The sequence below is a fragment of the Triticum aestivum genome, chromosome 7A (genome assembly GCF_018294505.1).
Source record: "Triticum aestivum cultivar Chinese Spring chromosome 7A, IWGSC CS RefSeq v2.1, whole genome shotgun sequence".
NCBI classification, from domain to species: Eukaryota; Viridiplantae; Streptophyta; class Magnoliopsida; order Poales; family Poaceae; genus Triticum; species Triticum aestivum.
In genome coordinates, this window is record NC_057812.1 from 163,416,045 (window position 1) to 163,436,084 (window position 20,040).

The 20,040-nt window shown below is 41.5% G+C and overlaps 1 long non-coding RNA gene across 6 annotated transcripts; it reads right to left on the minus strand.

The window, feature by feature from the left end:
* Positions 1-660: 660 nt before the first annotated feature.
* Positions 661-19,724, minus strand: LOC123149449 (uncharacterized). 6 transcript variants are annotated; one of them, XR_006474664.1, is made up of 14 exons: positions 19,549-19,724; positions 18,004-18,347; positions 17,412-17,920; positions 17,015-17,072; positions 15,524-15,689; positions 15,318-15,397; positions 14,775-14,877; positions 10,823-11,712; positions 3,332-4,541; positions 3,094-3,141; positions 2,369-2,948; positions 2,118-2,187; positions 1,889-2,002; positions 661-1,024 (listed from the first exon to the last, which is right to left on the minus strand). It is a non-coding gene; the product is annotated as an uncharacterized lncRNA (long non-coding RNA). The 6 variants fall into 6 exon arrangements; XR_006474663.1 differs by lacking the exons at positions 661-1,024; positions 1,889-2,002; positions 2,118-2,187; ... (2 more) ...; positions 3,332-4,541; positions 10,823-11,712 and adding exons at positions 14,388-14,657; positions 17,166-17,308 and having other exon boundaries at positions 19,549-19,701; XR_006474666.1 differs by lacking the exons at positions 661-1,024; positions 1,889-2,002; positions 2,118-2,187; ... (2 more) ...; positions 3,332-4,541; positions 10,823-11,712 and adding exons at positions 14,388-14,657; positions 17,239-17,308 and having other exon boundaries at positions 19,549-19,700.
* Positions 19,725-20,040: the final 316 nt, after the last annotated feature.

Genomic DNA, 20,040 nt, shown 5'->3' on the forward strand with positions numbered 1-20,040 from the left:
TCCGCCGCCAAGTCTCGCCCTGGCCTGGGTCAAGATTCGTTTTGCTTTTTTTTCTAGTTCGCTAAATCTTTCACAAGACAGAACGTAAGCACGGGGGGTTATGTGCAAAAGAATTGTTAAGTGAATGGCCATATTCCCACCTCCGATCTCTGCTGTACATCCTCGATCCGATGGGCTAGGATGATAGTTTTCAATTTTTACTTATCAAGTGTTTTCACTTGATACTTCGCCTAGTAGTATAACAACGTAAGCTTATATATCTCTTTCGGAATCGATAACTCCCGAACTGCCATGTTCTGGAGTCTCGTCCCGAACGCCCTTTCCACCATAGGATTTCAACACGAATCTTAAAGCACGCCAGAATTGCCACGTCATTTATTTTTTTTCGTTCGAGAAAATCAAGGGCCGCCGCGAACATTTTCCTCCACTCACACGCGTGCCCACTACTCTATCCACTAGTGGTTGGGGCACCACCCGGTAGCGCCGCCTGAGAAAAAGTTGGGCGGTGCCAGATAGGAGGCGCCCCTTTCACTTTCCTAGCATAAAATTAATAATGCACATTACAGAGGTGGTTTAGCAAGCTCTTCCCCTCAGAGCAGACCCAAAAGGGGAAAACAACAGCCCAAAACACCCTACAGGCCTTCACAGCGAGCAACAACAAGAACAAGTGCATTGTGCTGTCATTAGAGTTGATCTTCCCCAACAGGTCATGTATAAACAGAAGGGGGCTTATACATCAGTGGCCTGAATACTCTCTCTTTCATGATCTAGAGCATCAACAACTCCAAGGTTGACAAGGGCACCCTGCTTGATCGCCACGGCCTGCTCGTCATCGAGCCTGAAGATTTCTCGGAGCGCGACAATGTCTTGCAGCTTCAGCTACTCCTTCAACTGGTTGGCAAGAGCATCCAAGGCAGCCTCAGTGACGTCCTTGCCATTTTTTATGACGCCCAGGCCACGGCAAGCCAAATGTGCATTAATCTTGAATGGTTATTGTTCCTTGAGGTTGCTGGCTCTTACTCAGCTTTGACATATGTCCATGTAAAAATGATCATTCAGAACTCATAACGATTCATAAACATATATGTGATTTCAAATCTAACGCTCCTTGACATTGTAGGCACCATAGTGGACTAAGAAAGTAGGACTCTCTTACTTATGAACTAAAGCTAACTAAAGATCTGACTATATATCTCTCCAAGCTTGCGAAGCTATGCAAGTGCCGCACTTTATTCCCACGGTTTCTTTACTACATATGCACCTACTTTTTTCTATGCTTACCTATAGCTCGATTAATATATACAAATTACACATGTTGAAAAGAGAATGTTCAAATGTTTTATGAAAATTTAGTTATGTACTGAATATATTCTCCATGGTATATAATACTCAAAAAAGTAATTGCATGGATAAAAGTGAATTGCAGAACTGATTGCTTACCATCACATGCAATGCTCCAATTGCTCAACATTATGAAGATGTGTGAGCAGCCAAAAAGAAATAGCATACCAATGTTACTATGACTGAATTAATTAGGGGAGGACAACCTAAAGACACATTGTTCTACCCCGAAATTTTTGACATGAGTCACTAATCTTTGGTATTGAAATTAGGTACTTCTCATCATAATCAAGTAACGGTTGGCCACCTGAAATTGGAAGGAGGCCGAAGCACAAAAATAGACAAACCACTTTTTTGCACCACATGATTATAGTAGCATGCGTCAGTATACTGAGTACTGACCTACAAAGCATACAAGTGAAAAACCAAAACTAATCTGACTTTATAAAGCACAAATAAAGATCTCTTCGGGTAACACTAAATCAGATTTCATTTTTATTAACATCACCTCATGGTTAATAAAACGACCAAAGAAAGGGAGCCCCACCTCATGGTCGCAGCAACTGCTGCTCAGAGAGCATCTCCATCTTGCCTGTCGTCAGGTAGTTGGCCCACTCCAATGCCCAGACGCGCTGAACGACCAGCATGATTCGCAAGAACCCTACAAAATGAACAAGTTCAGGCACAGGGGCGTGCTAGTGTACAATCAGTGAATGTGAATACAAGATTTATAATTTGCAGAAGCATATAAATATATTCTGATTACAAAAACATACCTAAACCACAGGCTTCTTCAGACTTCCCAATATCCAAGGGCGACAGTGCAAGATCTAGTTGTACAGGGTTCTTAATCATAAGTGACATAGCAAGAAATACTTCAGATTCACAGCATAAGGAAAGATGAGATCTAAAACAGAATTAATTCCTTGCTCCAGCTCCAAAAACAGAGCAGATAATGCAAACTGTCTGTTGAAAGTGGATTGGAAAATGAACAGGATGAAGATGTACTTTCATTGAAACGACATACCTAATGAGAGCAGGACAATGGACAATTATGTTCGTTCTAATCAACAATCATGAGCAAATCCTAAGCAAACAACTTTGCAATTCCTCCCAGTGGGAGGCCAATTTCCAGAACTTTAATCGATACTTCACCTCCATCTCAGCAAGACAAGCGAGCTATAAAAATTAGATAAGAATAGACCTGGTAATGTAACCAGTATGGATTGAAATCTGGAAGGCATTACAGTGTGTAGGGTTCATGAAGACATGGGATCATAATGACAAAAGCCAATGATAATACACCGAGTAGTGGGATACAGTTTTGCTGAAAAATTATCAAGACGACAGTACCATCCTTGAAGATTTGATTATTGTAGCTGAACTTTGAACAGAGTTAGTGCTTGAATCTAATACTCGGAAAATTAGTATATAAACCGTCTGATTACAATGATCTAAGAGGTGTTCCGCGCCAAGGAACTAATTAATAAATTTCAACACTATAAGAGCACATTTAAACTGAAATACTTACTGTTCCATGTCATTCTCCTCTGTAAACTTGTCCAAATGATCCTGAAACACCAAAGATTGTAGAACATGTGACATCCCTGGAAAGCAGGACCAGGTTATGACTTTAGAAGGGTAGTAAGTGAAGAAGAAGAAAGCAAGAAGACCATATCTCATAATAGTACAAACTGAAGAAGAAAATAAAAATTCTCAGATGTAGCAGGAAAAATTGGTATGGGTGCTTACTGCATACAGAAGATTACCATTTGTCTTCTCGCATCCAGTTATGCCAGCCTGTTCATATGCAAATCTATAGTCAAAAGGGGCAAAACATTGTAGGGCCTGAAATAGATAAGTGGCGCTGATTACGTCAGGTAAACTAGTGCAATTTGCACCGCAGACGAATAGAAATCAAACCCTAGCAGCAGGGACAGCACTAATCAAAATGAAGACTACAAATGTAAGGATAGAAGGCGTTGTTTACCTTGGCTACGGCTGCGGCTAGGTTGGCGGTGACTTTGCTGTTGCAGATGTTAGTGATGAGGTGGTCGTGGATAAACTCATTATAACGCGATGCATATCAGAAAGAAATTGAAATCAATCAGATGGCTAGAAACAGAGACATGAAAGATGCTTATTGCACTGATAAGCACATATGAACACATAGGCAACAGGTTTATATTATAGATACTTTAGTTGATTCAGAAGCAATGACACTGTCCAATAGTATAGTCTCAGCGATGAAGGACATTTCTTCACCGGATCTCTGAAAACATCAATTTTTACAGAGAGGTAATTATATAAACAATATGGATGTATTTTTCGATAAAGAACAGGAACACAAACCAAATAAATAGTATACAGGTCAAAAAAATATCTGAGAAACAAAGGTGCATTGTTACAAGGTCGCTGACGTGTGTTTGGCTAGCTAGATGGTGATCCTGACTTTGTGCTCAGTTTGGTAGCTGGAGACGATATTGCTGGTCGTAGCGGTTAATGGAATAGAATGTACTCAATCTAAAAAACGCACATTTATACCCTGAGTCCCTGATGCAGGAGCATTGCTCACTGATGTTTATATTTCAGATTTACATGTTAATATTTTGATCTTATATAACCTTCACATATTTTTTAAGCTACTTTTCTTAATGGAAACAAGTAAACAGATACTTAGCTTGTAATTAAGTATAAGTAAAGTGATACGAAGTCAAAAGGGCATAATCTGGTGCACATGAATATATAATTAGCAACCATTACAAGTTACCTGCTTAACACAAACAAAAAGGAATAGCATGGCTTTAGGATAATTAGCAAGATACCTTAGAAAGAGGTAAACTAATCCACAGATGAATCAATCACTAGTTCACTACAGCACCGCATACTTGAAAAGCAGGATACCTCAAAAAGGGGCAAACCAATGATCGATCAGTAAATGCTACGAAATGGTGTAATCTAACCTTACATCATAACAACCTTGAATTGTACAGTTTAGAAATAAATAGTAGCTCACATCTCAGAAGACTACTATCAAGTACAACACGCGGGTGATTTACCTTAATAAGCTTATACTCTTTGCATGAATGATTTTTTGCGTCTTCTGTTGTTCTTATTGTTTCTTTCAGTTCTTCAACCTTCTGATACCTCGCCCTCTCCTGATCTATTCCTCTTGATGACACAGATTCAAGTTTCGTCACCTGGTTGTGCAAGGCAAATTAAGTCTGATGATAGGATTTGGATATGAAGCAAAGCATTAGTGTAATCAATAAATGCATTGTGAATAGAAGCTGGATCCTGCGAGACACATGCACATGGCCACCGATGGTGGAGAGGAATGGGGATTAGATCCGTGGTGGCGGCATCCTCCCATTGATCGAAACCACCACCGGCACCTTCTCCTCCCACCTGCTCCTCCGTCGGCTCCTTGCCACTGCTACTCAGGGTAAGACCGGAGGATCAGAACATAAATTTATACCCAAAAACAAACATGTCATCGTTCTTTTATTAGTCTCAACTACGTACAGACTACTGCACAAGATTTCCATTGCCCCGAACATTAGTACAACAGCCCGAAATGCAAACAAAGGACCTATATGGTCCAAAGGTACAACAGAAATCTGATTTGCTCATATTAGCATGTAAGAAATGTAAAGGATGCATGTTGGAGCTGGATCAGTGTCAAACTAAAAAAGCTCAAATCAAATGTATGTGTCTGAAACATCAAAATTGTCTCCAAATCATGCAAAAATTGAATTGTTTCATGTGAAATTCCTTAAGAAAAACTCATTACCCTACAATTAGTGTTGCACTTGAGTTCTTTTGAGTCAACCAGATACCTGGTTCCCTAGTACTACAAGGCTATCACAATCATTGGACGAGTGCAAGGAACAGAAGTGTAAGAATGTGTGAATCCACACGTTTATTTAATTTAGCACATCCCAAGTTGCAGATCTAACAACCTGGTGTCCTACACTCCTACTATGTAGTATGAGCTGCAAAGCGCTATTCATTGACCACATTTCGTAGAACATCTTGCAGGCACAGAAACAAAGACGACAAAATCTAGAGAGAGATGGTAGTCTGTATTGTAAAGCAGGAATGGGAGAGGTGTGGCATCTCGTCTTGCCATGGAATGTGGAATAAGTAGATGATGTGCCGCTACTATCTTTTTGGCTCATGAATTCAGATTTATATTAAGAGAGGCCAAAGAAATATTTGCGCACTATAGGGTGGACGCTGGCCGTCCTCCCATAGAGGCAATCCTCTTTGATCAAGAGGAAATAATGCGTTTTCAATCTCTAGACTATGTTGCTTTTAATGAGAACCTTAGGAAAAAGGTTCCTACCCATGTTCTAGTTGATAGAATTTCGGAACTTAATAATGACTTTGTTATCCTAAATAATGAGCTAGGATATTCTCTCAAGTACAGGCTCATGAAGTTTTGTCAAAAGAACGCTTATAATGATGAATTGGTTGTGCAATATGAAGGGCCAAAGGAGGAACCTATACCTCCCAAAATTGATCTTGGGGACTTCTGCTCATTAAATTTAGCCCTTTTGATTACTTTTTCTTGCCTCAAAGAAAACTTGCTGCCGAACATAGAGAATATGAGATGAGTTTCCGTGATCTATCCTATTATTATGGCAATACCTAGATCTACCTCCGCTTTTATGCCTAGCTAGGGGCGTTAAACGATAGCGCTTGTTGGGAGGCAACCCAATTTTATTTTTATTCCTTGCTTTTTGCTCCTGTTTAGTAATAAATGATTTATCTAGCCTCTGTGTTTGGTTGTGTTTTTTGAGTCTAATTAGTGTTTGTGCCAAGTAGAACCGTTGGGAAAACTTGGGGGAAGTCTTTTTGATCTTGCCGTAAAAAATAGAAACTTAAGCGCTCACGAGAATTGCTGCCATTTTTATTTGGAATGTGCTATTTAGGTAATTCTTTTTGAAGATGATTAATAGATAAATTCCTCATGTCCAGCAATTTATTTTAGAATTTTGGGGGTTCCAGAACTTGCGTTAGCTACAGATTACAACAGACTGTTCTGTTTTTGACAGATTCTGTTTTTCTTGTGTTGATTGCTTATTTTGATGAATCTATGGCTAGTAAAAGAGTTTATAAACCATAGAGAAGTTGGAATACAGTAGGTTTAACACAAATATAAATAAAGAATGAGTTCATTAAAGTACCTTGAAGTGGTGTTTTATTTTCTTTCGCTAACGGAGCTCACGAGATTTTCTATTTTGAGTTTTGTGTTGTGAAGTTTTCAAGTTTTGGGTAAAGATTTGATGGATTATGGAACAAGGAGTGGCAAGAGCCTAAGCTTGGGGATGACCATGGCACCCCAAGGTAAATTCAAGGACACCAAAAAGCCTAAGCTTGGGGATGCCTTCCGTCTTTCGTCTTCGTCTATCGGTAACTTTACTTGGAGCTATATTTTTATTCACCACATGATATGTGTTTTGCTTGGAGCGTCTTGTATGATTTGAGTCTTTGCCTTTTAGTTTACCACAATCATCCTTAATGTACACACCTTTTGAGAGAGACTCACATGATTGGGAATTTATTAGAATACTCTATGTGCTTCACTTATATCTTTTGAGCTATATAGTTTTTGCTCTAGTGCTTCACTTATATCTTTTAGAGCACGGCGGTGGTTTTATTTTATAAAAACTATTGTTCTCTCATGCTTCACTTATATTATTTTGAGAGTCCTTTAGAACAACATGGCAATAATAAAAACTTTCATACAAGTGCATTGAATACGATGAGAAGTTTGATACTTGATAATTGTTTTGAGATATGGAGACGGTGATATTAGAGTCATGCTAGTTGAGTAGTTGTGAATTTGAGAAATACTTGTGTTGAAGTTGGTGATTCCCGTAGCATGCACGCATGGTGAACCATTATGTGACGAAGTCGGAGTATGATTTATTTATTGATTGTCTTCCTTATGAGTGGCGGTCGGGGACGAGCGATGGTCTTTTCCTACCAATCTACCCCCCTAGGAGCATGCGTGTAATACTTTGTTTTGATAACTTGTAGAATTTTGTAATAAGTATGTGAGTTCTTTATGACTAATGTTGAGTCCATGGATTATACGCACTCTCACCCTTCCACCATTGCTAGCCTCTCTAATACCGCGCACTTTTCGCCGGTATCATAAACACACCATATACCTTCCTCAAAACAGCCACCATACCTACCTATTATGGCATTTTCATAGCCATTCCGAGATATATTGCCATGCAACTTTCCATTCTTCCGTTATTATGACACGCTTCATCATTGTCATATTGCTTGCATGATCATGTAGTTGACATCGTATTTGTGGCAAAGTCACCGTTCATAATTCTTCATACATGTCACTAATGCATCATTGCACATCCCGGTACACCGCCGGAGGCATTCACATAGAGTCATATCTTGTTCTAAGTATCGAGTTGTAATTCTTGAGTTGTAAGTAAATAAAGTGTGATGATCATCATTATTAGAGCATTGTCCCAGTGAGGAAAGGATGATGGAGACAATGATTCCCCCACAAGTCGGGATGAGACTCCGGACGGAAAAAAAAAGAGAAAGGCCATAAAAAAGGGGAAGGCCCAAAAAATGAGAGAAAAAGAGAGAAGTGACAATGTTACTATCCTTTTTCCACACTTGTGCTTCAAAGTAGCACCATGATCTTCATGATAGAGAGTCTCATATGATATCACTTTCATATACTAGTGGGAATTTTTCATTATATAACTTGGCTTGTATATTCCAATGATGGGCTTCCTCAAATTGCCCTAGGTCTTCGTGAGCAAGCAAGTTGGATGCACACCCACTTAGTTTTTTTTGTTGAGCTTTCATACACTTATAGCTTTAGTGCATCTGTTGCATGGCAATCCCTACTCACTCACATTGATATCTATTAATGGGCATCTCCATAGCCCGTTGATACACCTAATTGATGTGAGACTATCTTCTCCTTTTTTTGTCTTCTCCACAACCACCATTCTATTCCACCATAGTGCTATATCCATGTCTCACGCTCATATATTGCGTGAAGATTGAAAAAGTTTGAGAACACCAAAAGTATAAAACAATTGCTTGGCTTGTCATCGGGGTTGTGCAAGATTTAAATATATTTGTGTGGTGAAGATGGAGCATAGCCAGACTATATGATTTTGTAGGGATAACTTTCTTTGGCCATGTTATTTTGAGAAGACATAATTGCTTAGTTAGTATGCTTGAAGTATTATTATTTTTATGTCAATATTAAACTTTTATCTTGAATCTTATGGATCTGAACATTCATGCCACAATAAAGAAAAATTACATTGAGACATATGTTAGAAAGCATTCCACATCAAAAATTATTCTTTTTTATCATTTACCTACTTGAGGACGAGCAGGAATTAAGCTTGGGGATGCTGATACGTCTCCAACGTATCTATAATTTTTGATTACTCCATGCTATTATATTATCTATTTTGGATGTTAATGGGCTTTATTTTACACTTTTATATCATTTTTGGGACTAACCTACTAACCGGAGGCCCTACCCAAATTGTTGTTGTTTTTTTGCCTATTTTAGGGTTTCGAAGAAAAGGAATATCAAACGGAGTCCAAACGGAATGAAATCTTCGGGGACATGATTTTCTCAACAAACGCGATCCAGGAGACTTGGAGTGGCCGTCAAGAAACAACGGAGGAAGGCACGAGGCAGGGGAGCACGCCTACCCCCCTAGGCGCGCCCTCCACCCTCGTGGGCCCTCCGTTGCTCCACCGACGTACTTCTTCCTCCTACATATATCCACGTACCCCCAAACATTTAGGAGCACCACGAAAACCTAATTCCACCGCCGCAACCTTTTGTACTCGAGAGATCCCATCTCCGGGTCTTTTCCGGAGCTCCACCGGAGGGGGCATTGATCACGGAGGGCCTCTACATCAACTCCATGGCCTCTCCGGTGATGTGTGAGTAGTTTACTTCAGACCTTCGGGTCCATAGTTATTAGTTAGATGGCTTCTTCTCTCTCTTTGGATCTCAATACAAAGTTCTCCTAGATTCTCTTGGAGATGTATTCGATGTAATCTTCTTTTGCGGTGTGTTTGTCGAGATCCGATGAATTGTGGGTTTATGATCCAGATTATCTATGAACAATATTTGATTCTCCTCTGAATTCTTTCATGTATGATTGGTTTATCTTTGTGAGTCTTTTCGAATTATCAGTTTGGTTTGGCCTACTAGATTGATATTTCTTGTAATGGGAGAAGTGCTTAGCTTTGGGTTCAATCTTGCGGTGTTCGATCCCAGTGACAGAAAGGGAACCGATACGTATTGTATTGTTGCCATCGAGGATAAAAAGATGGGGTTTATATCATATTGCATGAGTTTATCCCTCTACATCATGTCATCTTCCTTAAAGCATTACTCTGTTCTCTTGAACTTAATACTCTAGATGCATGCTAGATAGCGGTCGATGTGTGAAGTAATAGTAGTAGATGCAGAATTGTTTCGGTCTACTTGTCTCGGACGTGATGCCTATATACATGATCATACCTAGATATTCTCATAAATATGCTCAATTCTATCAATTGCTCGACAGTAATTCGTTTACCCACCGTAATACTTATGCTCTTGAGAGAAGCCACTAGTGAAATCTATGGCCCTCGGGTCTATCTTCCATCATATTAATCTTATAATACTTAGTTATTTCTATTACCTTTTATTTCACTTTGCATCTTTTATTTCTCTTTATCATAAAAATACCAAAAATATTATCTTATCATATCTATCTGATCTCACTCTCGTAAGTGACCATGAAGGGATTGACAACCCCTTTTTCGCGTTGATTGCGAGGTTCTTATTTTTTTGTGTAGGTGCGTGGGACTTGAGCGTGATCTCCTACTGGATTGATACCTTGGTTCTCAAAAACTGAGGGAAATACTTACGCTACTTTACTGAATCACCCTTTCGTCTTCAAGGGAAAACCAACACAGTGCTCAAGAGGTAGCAGCAAGCAAGATGAAACAAACGGTCCATAGGATAACACTCTTCATGCATTAGTATCTCCTGAATATCATGGTTTAACCCTCCCCAAAATCTATCCATAAAATCATCTTCAGTTTCCTTTAAAAATGAGTGCAACAAGGTAGTTTGTAAATCATCATAATATTTTGTTACGGTGTCACTATCTTGTTCTAAATGTTATAGTTTTTTAATCATGCCACGACTATAATATACATCAACAAATCTATCTCTCATGACAAGTTTTAAATCATCCCAAGTATTAGGTACATAATCAGGGTATAACCGACAATGTTTACTCCACCAAACAGTAGCAAAACCAGTGAATGTACCAACCGCGAGCTTAACTTTTTAACATTCAGGAAAATTATGGGAATCAAATATAGCATTTATTTCGAACTCTCATTCAATATATAAATCAGGCTTAAAACGACCATTAAAAGGTGGCATGGAAACAAGAACCTGTTTGTGCGTATTCTGACGTCTTTGTACCTCTTGTGATGGTGGCTGTATTGTCTGAGGTGATGGCACGTCTCCCACAATCGATGAAGCCCAATCGATTCCGGAACCTGCCATGATTAGTAGAAACAGGAAACAAAATCCGTTCCTATGAACTACTGGGATGTGGTGATAAAACGCTCACAGTAGAGAAAAAATCAAAGTCTGGCAAATTCTTACCATGCAGCAGGAGGTGATCGGCAACCAGCGGTGTCAAATAACTCCAAAAGTTGGGTAAAGCGATCGCCAGGTGAACGTATATATGCACGGTGTAGAAATATGTGGAGCTAGGTTGGATTTATATGTGTGAAAAAATGCTACAACCACGTTAATTAATGCAAGCTGAATATTGCGAATATGCATGAAGTATTGATAAAAGTGGGGTTTCATAAGCGGTCTTGGTCTGGTCATTGGACACAAACGAAGTACACGAAGTTGCAGCGATGGATAACTTTTAACTAAATAAAACCCAAGTCTAAACGATGCCTTAAGGGCTATATTTATAGGGGAAAAGAGGGGATTTCGTCCACCCTTGGCAAGGTGGGACTAAAATACCTCCCGGTTCGTTTCCCCTATAATATGGACTCTAAAAACAGCCTATGAAGTAGTATTTGAAAATTACATGGACATGGCCCAAAAAATAAGGTGGCGCAATACAAATAATAAGCTATGGACGAAATTTATAAAATGCCATGTTGTATATTTCATCCATCTTCTTATATGACATCATGGTGGCTTCAAAGTGCGGAAATCTCCACTACAAACTCTGTTCTTGTTCTCTTCGCGTGCACCTTCATCTTCATGCTTGATAATACTACAATGTTGTTCCTTCTTGTCCAAGCTAGGCTCTTCAACTATAAGCAACAAAAATGTATCGAAGTTAGGCAGCATCATATTCTCATGAACTTCAGAAACATTATCAAGAAACGAAAGTACCTGATAATATAACTGGCATGCGCAATCTATACTAATCGATCCAATAGGTATAGTAGTAGGGGCTATGGGTGTAACTATGGCCTCCATGTCCTCATCAAGCGAGCCTCATAAACTTGGAATCGAAGATCGCCCACGCTGGCGTTCCCCTGGGATAATGAGTGACATCTCTCCGGAGAATCAGACCACGCGCCAGCGTCGTCACCCAGGTTTCATGGCCTGTCCTCATTCGGACCCCTAGTCCATCCCTCCCGAGAGAAACACGAATGCCACCAAGTTTTGCCCAGCAATCAAACATGATCCGATCACTCGGAAAAACCTTTAGTCCAGAATTCGCAGTGGTTTCGCCCAGGTCACGATAGGTAACCACTTGGCAACGGATCCCGGGTGCTCCCGAAGCACTCAGACCAAGCCAATGATTCAACCCATTCGTCCTACCAAACCTCAGCCGATTCGGGGGCTAATGATGGGGTCACCTACTACTGGTAGGGTCAAGGACCTGGCATCTAAGGCCCGCCTAGGGTCTCACACCATCATTGGAAGGTCCTTGGACCACAAGCGCATTCGGATGCGCATCCCTAGAAATCCACTCAGATATTCCATCAGCACTCAAACGTCTTCCCACCAGCCGGCCTCGCCAGCATCACTCGGATAGCGGAGGCGTGGAGGCGATGTGGGAACCGCTAAGGTCAGGTGCCTTAATCCCAGACTTCAAGTATAGTTATAGCTGTCGTTACCAGTAACTGTTGTAGTTATGCTCATTTAACCCCTTGTAACATGACATTAATGGGTTGAGGCGCACTCTATATAAGCCTCCCCTCAACTCCATGGTAAGGGTTCAACACCCATTGTAGTCATACACCCCAAGAGAAAACACAAGCCTCCGAGTACGAGACGTAGGGCTGTTATTTCTCCGAGAGGGGCTCGGACTCGCTAAATCTGAGTGAGACACTTGCGCCGTAGGTAGGTTCCGCCCTTAGTTCGTACTCCTAGTACTCATTATCAGGTTCTTTACCTCGACAATAGCCGCAACCATCCTTCTCCGATCCCTTTCTCCTCTCTGCGGCACGCCATGGCCTCCTCGCACTCCAAAGTCCTCTGGGTCACCCTCTCCTCGGAGCAGAAGAAGGAGATGGCCGCCATTACTGCCGGCTAGCAGGTCGGCCAACAAACAAAGGCCGACGACGCCCCAATGGAGGATGAGGCGGCGCCACCCTCCTCGCTGGTGCGTGCGGGCCTCACCGATGGTGAGGCCCGTGTGCACTACACAGACATGCCGCAGGAGGAGGAGGAGGATGCCAAGTTTCGGCAGGCGCTGGTCGACCAGGCCTACAACCTCCGCCTCCTCGAGGAGCACCACGAGGCGGAGGAGTTGCTCGTCGCCAGCACATCCATCGTGTTGTACATGGAGGTGCCTGAGTAAGAGGTGTTGCTCGAGTCCTACCACTCCGCCCGCGAGATCGGCGACGACCGTTGGTGGTTCCGCCAACACCAGGCAGAGTTAGAAGCCGCCTACAAGGAGTCTGACGAGGCGACGGATGAGGTGTAGGGCAAGAGCAACGAGAAGGAGGATATCACCAGCTCCGCCCCGGCCGCGCCCCGCCACCACGGCCACGAAGCCGAGACGTTCACCGGCGCCGCCGGTAGCGAGGAAGAGTAGTGCATGGTAGGACACGACCGCTTGGGTACCAAGAAGGCCACTGCTCCTCCCCTCCCATTGAAGGCAAGCTTGTGGGCTGAACATCGTCGGTCGATTAGCTGCTTGTTGGTGGCGTGGAGGTGGATAGTTTCACTTCCGGGGGCTCCGGAGGCAAAGCTGGAGAGCATCGAGATGAAATTGGAGAAGGCGAAGCTTCAATTCTCGGGGCTCATGGCCGGACATGGGGAACAGGCGCCGACAATCATTTAGTTTAGGTTTAGAGTAGGGTTTACTATGGTTTATATGAAAAATATAATGAATTCGTCCCGTTTATATGAAAAATGTTCAAAATGTAATGAATACCGTCCGATTTATATGAAATCCACCGTGTTTGCACGAATTTCATCATGTTAGTTCAAACAGTGATGGAAATGTATGCGGGCAACGTTGGATAGCCGCCTTCAGCATCAGCGTCCGTGGCCTGGTCCCTCCTCAGTGGACGGATGTCGGAGCAAATCTATGGGGAGAGCGTTGGAGATGCCCTTAGTTGGATTTGGGGTCGGCGCTGCAAAGCAACGGCGCGACGCTATTCCTGGTGCTCCCCAGTCCACCAAGGTTCAAGTCCTGATGCTCGCATTATTCCTGAATTTATTTCAGGATTTCTGATGATGCATTTTCAGTGGGAGGAGACTATCCCGTCGATGACGAGGCGCCTACGGTGACTTCGTAAAACTGAAGATGATATGCCGTCCCAGTCTCTCGAAGGTGCTCATAGGGGTAGGATGTGCATGTGTACATTCATAGAGGTGAGTGTATGTGTATATGTACTAGAGGCTGGGGCGCCATCTGGTGGTGCCTCCTGAGGCGGGCATGTCCGCACTCATCTTGTCTTCGCACATTAAATTCCCATACTCGGTCCTCGCTCTCACTCATATACATCAATATAGACGTATGCTATAGCATTTAAGATCTCTTCCTGTTGTGGATGTAACCATATAAAATATATTCATTACAACAATTCCTTGATGGGTTTGCCAACTGAAGAGGGGAGCGGGAAAATAGCTTAATTTAATATTAACTATTTGTTGGTTTGAAGCCAAACTTTAACCATACAAATGAAGAGAAAAGATGAGAAACATAAGACATTCCAGATTTTATTAGTGAGCATTTTCTGGACATAAAAGCTCAGTCGCTCACATTGATAGCCATCATCTTATCTAGAACAGTCTACAAAAGCATATATTAAGATGCAGTTAGAAGAAAACAATCATAAGTATGTCCAAACCCAGAAAATCAATGGAATATCTTTTAGCGAAACTATATCAAGACTATGCCCAATCTCACCTTTTATGGCATTTTATCTAGATTCTTATGGAGGCACTTGGTGTGTAGTACAACCTAATCAACTTTGCCTAACATAAGCCTTGTTTCTTTCTACAACTTGTCGCTGGCCACCAGGTTCATAAAGGAAAATAATAGAAGAAAAGAAATCAGCAGTCAAGTCAACACAGCTTATGAACTGCAACTAATAGGTGTAATCGCAACAAGAATTAAAATGTGATTTATAGTTTTATCAATGTTTTGTGACCGAAAATAACTTTGAGCATTGATTTTACCAACAAAATGTGAGTTATACGCCACAAAGAGTATGCCATTGGATGCATATTTCAATGAACTTTCCAATGATATATTTTTGATGACGTATAACTCATATATTGTTGACCAATAAGTCAAAGTTTCACACAAAAGACACATCAATACAATGTATGCAATCTTCTCAAAATGTACAGACCAGGAAAGACAGAATGGAGTAACAGATATCCACCGCCCGTTCTTCAACTGGAAAGAAAAAATTATGAGACTGAAACCACCAACGAGTGCACGCACCTGAGTCCATTGACACAACCTCGCTCTTCTTGGTGGCGGCCTCCTTATAGAATGAGGTGTCTATAATTCTGAAGACAACACTAAAATACATAGAATGAGGTGTCAATAATCGGCGAACTGACACACACACCTCCAAAATGGTATAATCGTCTAAAAGTATGAACTTTCAACTTGTAGAGTTCGTAAAATGTTTCAGCTAGATTTACCTGAATGGGTGAAACATGATTCTTAAACAGGGGCGAAGGGAGATCAATCAGGAGGATACAGGGTTTGAACTGTATCTTGCTGAGTAGTAGTGTCCACTGTATTCGTCCTCCTGATCCTCTTCTTGGTCCAGATCCCGTTGGCAGCGTGAAAGATGCTTTTCATTCTCTACAATGAAAAGGGGAGCAAGGAAATAATAAACTTAAAATAAGCTAGCAGAAGAAGTTTCTGACTTGCATCTAAATGCCTCCCATCCTCCATTCACATGTCTTGTTAAATGTGAATTACTAAAAATCAGAGAATTTTGCCTTGGAACTAAAAGAATAAACAAAATAGGTCTCAATGGAAACAAAAGGACATAGTAATATATATGTGAGTAATGAGGATTCTCGTTTTTATTATTGCGGTATCTCTATGCCAATATCCCTACTAAAGAATAACATATAGGACATTTAGTAGCAGTGCAAAAGTCTGCAACACCAACAATGCATGAAGTGCCTAAACCATAGTTCAAAAAAGCGCTAGGCGTTAATTGTGCGTTTTGCAACCTATGCGCAGTTATGCACAGATTAAGCGTAGTTATGCGCAATGCGTTTTGTCAACGCCTAGAGCCTAGGCGCGCTTAAGCGCTCGCTTAGGCGCGCCTTTTTTAACTATGGACTAAACCATCCCCCGCCCCAACAAAAAAAGTTTATCAAGTATTTATGCTTTATCTCTCCACTTCCATTTGCTAATTATAATATAGCCAACAGAAAGTCCAGGATCAGTTTAGCAGCAAGCACAACCCCACGAATTTGAACCCTAACTTGGGTTTCAACACTTTTGGCATGCTTGTCTAAATAAATTGGAATTACATAGGACCAGAAGTATGCACATTCTTCAGAACTAAAACTGATCCACATTTCCATGTCTAGGAATGCAACAATTCAGTTTAGACATCCAATCGCAGTTAGGTTCAGGTTCATGCTATTTTACATGGCCAGCAACAGCAAATGGAAGGCCTTCGCCTTAGGGAACTACTTGTACGTATGTATGTCCTCTGACTAAACTGAATAAAATCACCACGTCGCTATAATATGGTGTCCCATTCTCATCCTTGTATGACCTTTCTCCTCCCAAAATTAAATATTTCTGAACCAAAACAGAAAGAAATTCGTTTCATTTACTTTTAGCAACATGTAACAAAAATAAATTGATAACATAAAGCCTACTAAATCTTCCTTTGGTGGAATCTGCACTTTCATCTACCCAAAAGGGAACAATTTTGCACAATAAAGCACACATGCGGCAAGGACTAATACACATGAAGTGAGATCTCCCCCCCTCAAAAAAAGTGAAATTAACCTATCATACATATCTGTCCCTTAGTAGAAGTATCTACTAATGCCGAACAGTACAGTTCTTGGAAAAATGAAGGGAAAAGGGAACAAATTTAGAACTGAAGCATATTTGAAACATATTGATAAGAAATAATTTTTGAATTTTTTTATGACCTGATGCATGGTCATGGACTTGTTGGTGGATGGATGACGGCGCAAGGGAAGCTGCTCGCTGTATAAAACACACAATAAGCAAAATCAACCTACACATACTTATACAATAGCAGGGGTAAATCAAAAGGCACAAATTTAAAGGAAAGCTCACAGTGATGTTAAATAATCAGTCAAAATTCTATTTTTCTACTATGACATTGTGTACTTGGCTACTTGCACATTACTCTGTTATGATAGTGTGCATTTTCAGGCCTACAGGAATTTGCAATAAAATTCCTTTGACAAATCATCAACCTGTCAATTGATATATAAAACTACGAATATCAGATACTGTGATGACTATTGGTTAGCAAACATTTTTAATATTGACGGGATACTGGAAGAAGAAAATGCTGACCTGTATAACATTAACAAGTTTGTAGCTGCTCCATGCCTTGTGTGAGTATTTTCTCTGTTCCTAATACCCCTATGGTGAACAACGCCTTGTCCTTGTTGAGCCCAACTGCCAATGACTCAATGTTGTACTACCCCGGCAATCCGATTGATCATCCCACTCTCATCCACAACAAAGGCTGATATCCTGTGGCGCTTGACTACCCTATACGTACACGTTATTAAAGGGGAAAAGGAATCACAATAGATCAATGGTGAAGTGCATCCCATTTGTTCCAATCTTCACCCTGTTCAGCTGATTGCCTGATTTTGAACACCCACAGCTCTTGATCGGCCGAGACAGACACCAAAAACTTCTAGCTAGAATCAACATCCATCGACCATATCTTGATGTGATGGACACCTTACAATTTGAAGGCAGTGTTGTGTGTTGAGGTCCCAAACCCAGATAACCTTGTCCTTGGAGCAGGTCACTAGCTTCTTACCCGAATCCAGGAACACAAAATCAATTACCTGCAGCAAGCAATCCCCAAATTAGAGTTATTGGGCCACGACGATGAATGGGGTCATAAAGAGGCATGAAACCATATCCAAACCTGATCACGGTGGCCACGGGGTCGGAAGAGGCCAGCATGTGCAATGACGTCCAAGAGGTCCTTTTTGTCGGAGCTGAGGATGGCACCGGAGGGAGTGAAGTGTAGGGCGGAAGCAGCAGAGCGGTGGCGGTGGAGTGTCACCTCGCAGGACACGAGGCAGACCCTTGGTTTCGCCGAGATGGACACGGACAAACGAGGCGGGCTGGTGGTGATGGCGGGATCCAGTCCGGACAGCCGCCTAGCCGCCATGCCAACTTCGCTCTGCTCTGCCCGTGACAGCTGCCGTGTCTGCTCCCATGACACGCCGATCTGCCGTTGGCCGCCGCTGCTCCTCCACTGCCGGTCTAACAGATAAATTAGTGAGTTTATAATAGAACATATTGGTAGAAGTTTATACAAAAATTTAATCAACAACCATGTACACGGCAGACCCTATCACCATATCAACAAGTTCAATTCTGTGTAAATCAATAACAAAGTTGACCTAACCAACCTTTATACGCATGCTCTGTTTACTCTCTGCAATGTATTTCAACTACTCCCTCCGTCCCAAAATAAGTGTCGTGGCTTTAGTTTAAATTTTAATAAATTTGAACTAAAGACACGACACTTATTTTAGGACGGAGGGAGCATTACTTAAGGTAACCAGTACCCAAGCAAGATCTAAATCAACATAGCAGAAGCCATGCTAGTTGCCACATTACCAATTTTAGAAAAATAAAACAATCACATCCTCTCTGCTTTCCTAATAGAAGTAGGCACATCACACACTAACTTCGATGGCGTATGGGTATTCGACCTTTGAAACAGAACATAAGATGACACACACGAGCAATCTTGATCAAGTTGATGGTTATATAATCTTAGCTAAGGTAAAATCAGGGCTGTAGAAAAATCATATGATCTTTCTTTGATGGGTGATTGACAAATAGTAGACATTGACATCCACACACCCGAAAGTGCAAGGCATTATAAGAAGGCACGACTACACTTAATTGCATGCATAACACGAGACACAAAATGATACTACAAATAGGGGATATGCAAATGTCAATGATCTGAACATAAGCTCTAAGTAAATAAAGGAACATTAATTCTTGTTTTGCCTCCAGCTCCTTAGACCAATACTCAGTTTTATGTGAGTACAATTTGTTAACACGTGAGAATCATTTGACCAAAATGTTGACTACATAAATAAAATTAAACAAGAGCAGTGAGTTTTCCATGATGGCATCAGTAGTGCACACTCGATGTTCTCATTTTCTTTAAATTCTGGTTGTTGGCGAACTGGAGGTGAGCATGCTTGGATGTTGCTGAACTTTCATCAAACACCTTCTAGGCATAGACAAAAAAGAATTTGTGCAAATAAATAGAGGAGCTGAAGAGAGAGGGTAGGAGGCAAGGGGGGAGAGATTAGACTGTACGACAGGTAGGGTGCGGCACCGCACCTTGGGGTCCGCAGCTGCCCTCTGAGAGAGAGAGAGAGAGAGAGAGAGAGAGAGAGAGAGAGAGAGAGAGAGATCATGGATTGGATCGGGGACTCACCGACGACGGCGCCGGCGCGGTGGACCATCGTTGCGGCTTGAGCTCCTCCCGGGGTCGCTGCTGCACGCGTGGAGATGCGCCGTGGAATAAGCCACCACTCCCTTTGCTGCTAGGGCTCGGTGGTGGTGGCTAGCACCACATCGGCGGAGGCTCACGTTTTCCTTTCTTTTTACTAGAGGACCAGTTGCGCCAATGGCGCAAAGGCCAAAAGCAAGCCATGTATTGAGAGAGTGTACATTAATATTTTTTAGACACATTTTGAAGTGATAAATATTAGACAAAGTCATCGCTGCATGTTTGACCATGGCGCAAAAAGCGAAAGCGAGCCAAGCATACAAAGCATATGTATGAGATTGATTTAGAATCAACTTAAAGATACTTATATTCCATTATATGAAAGTTCATGTTTAAAAGAAAATATTCAGATCACTTGGTAATAGCATACATTGGTTTTAAAAAACAGGCTATATTAGCATAGATGGATGGTGTATA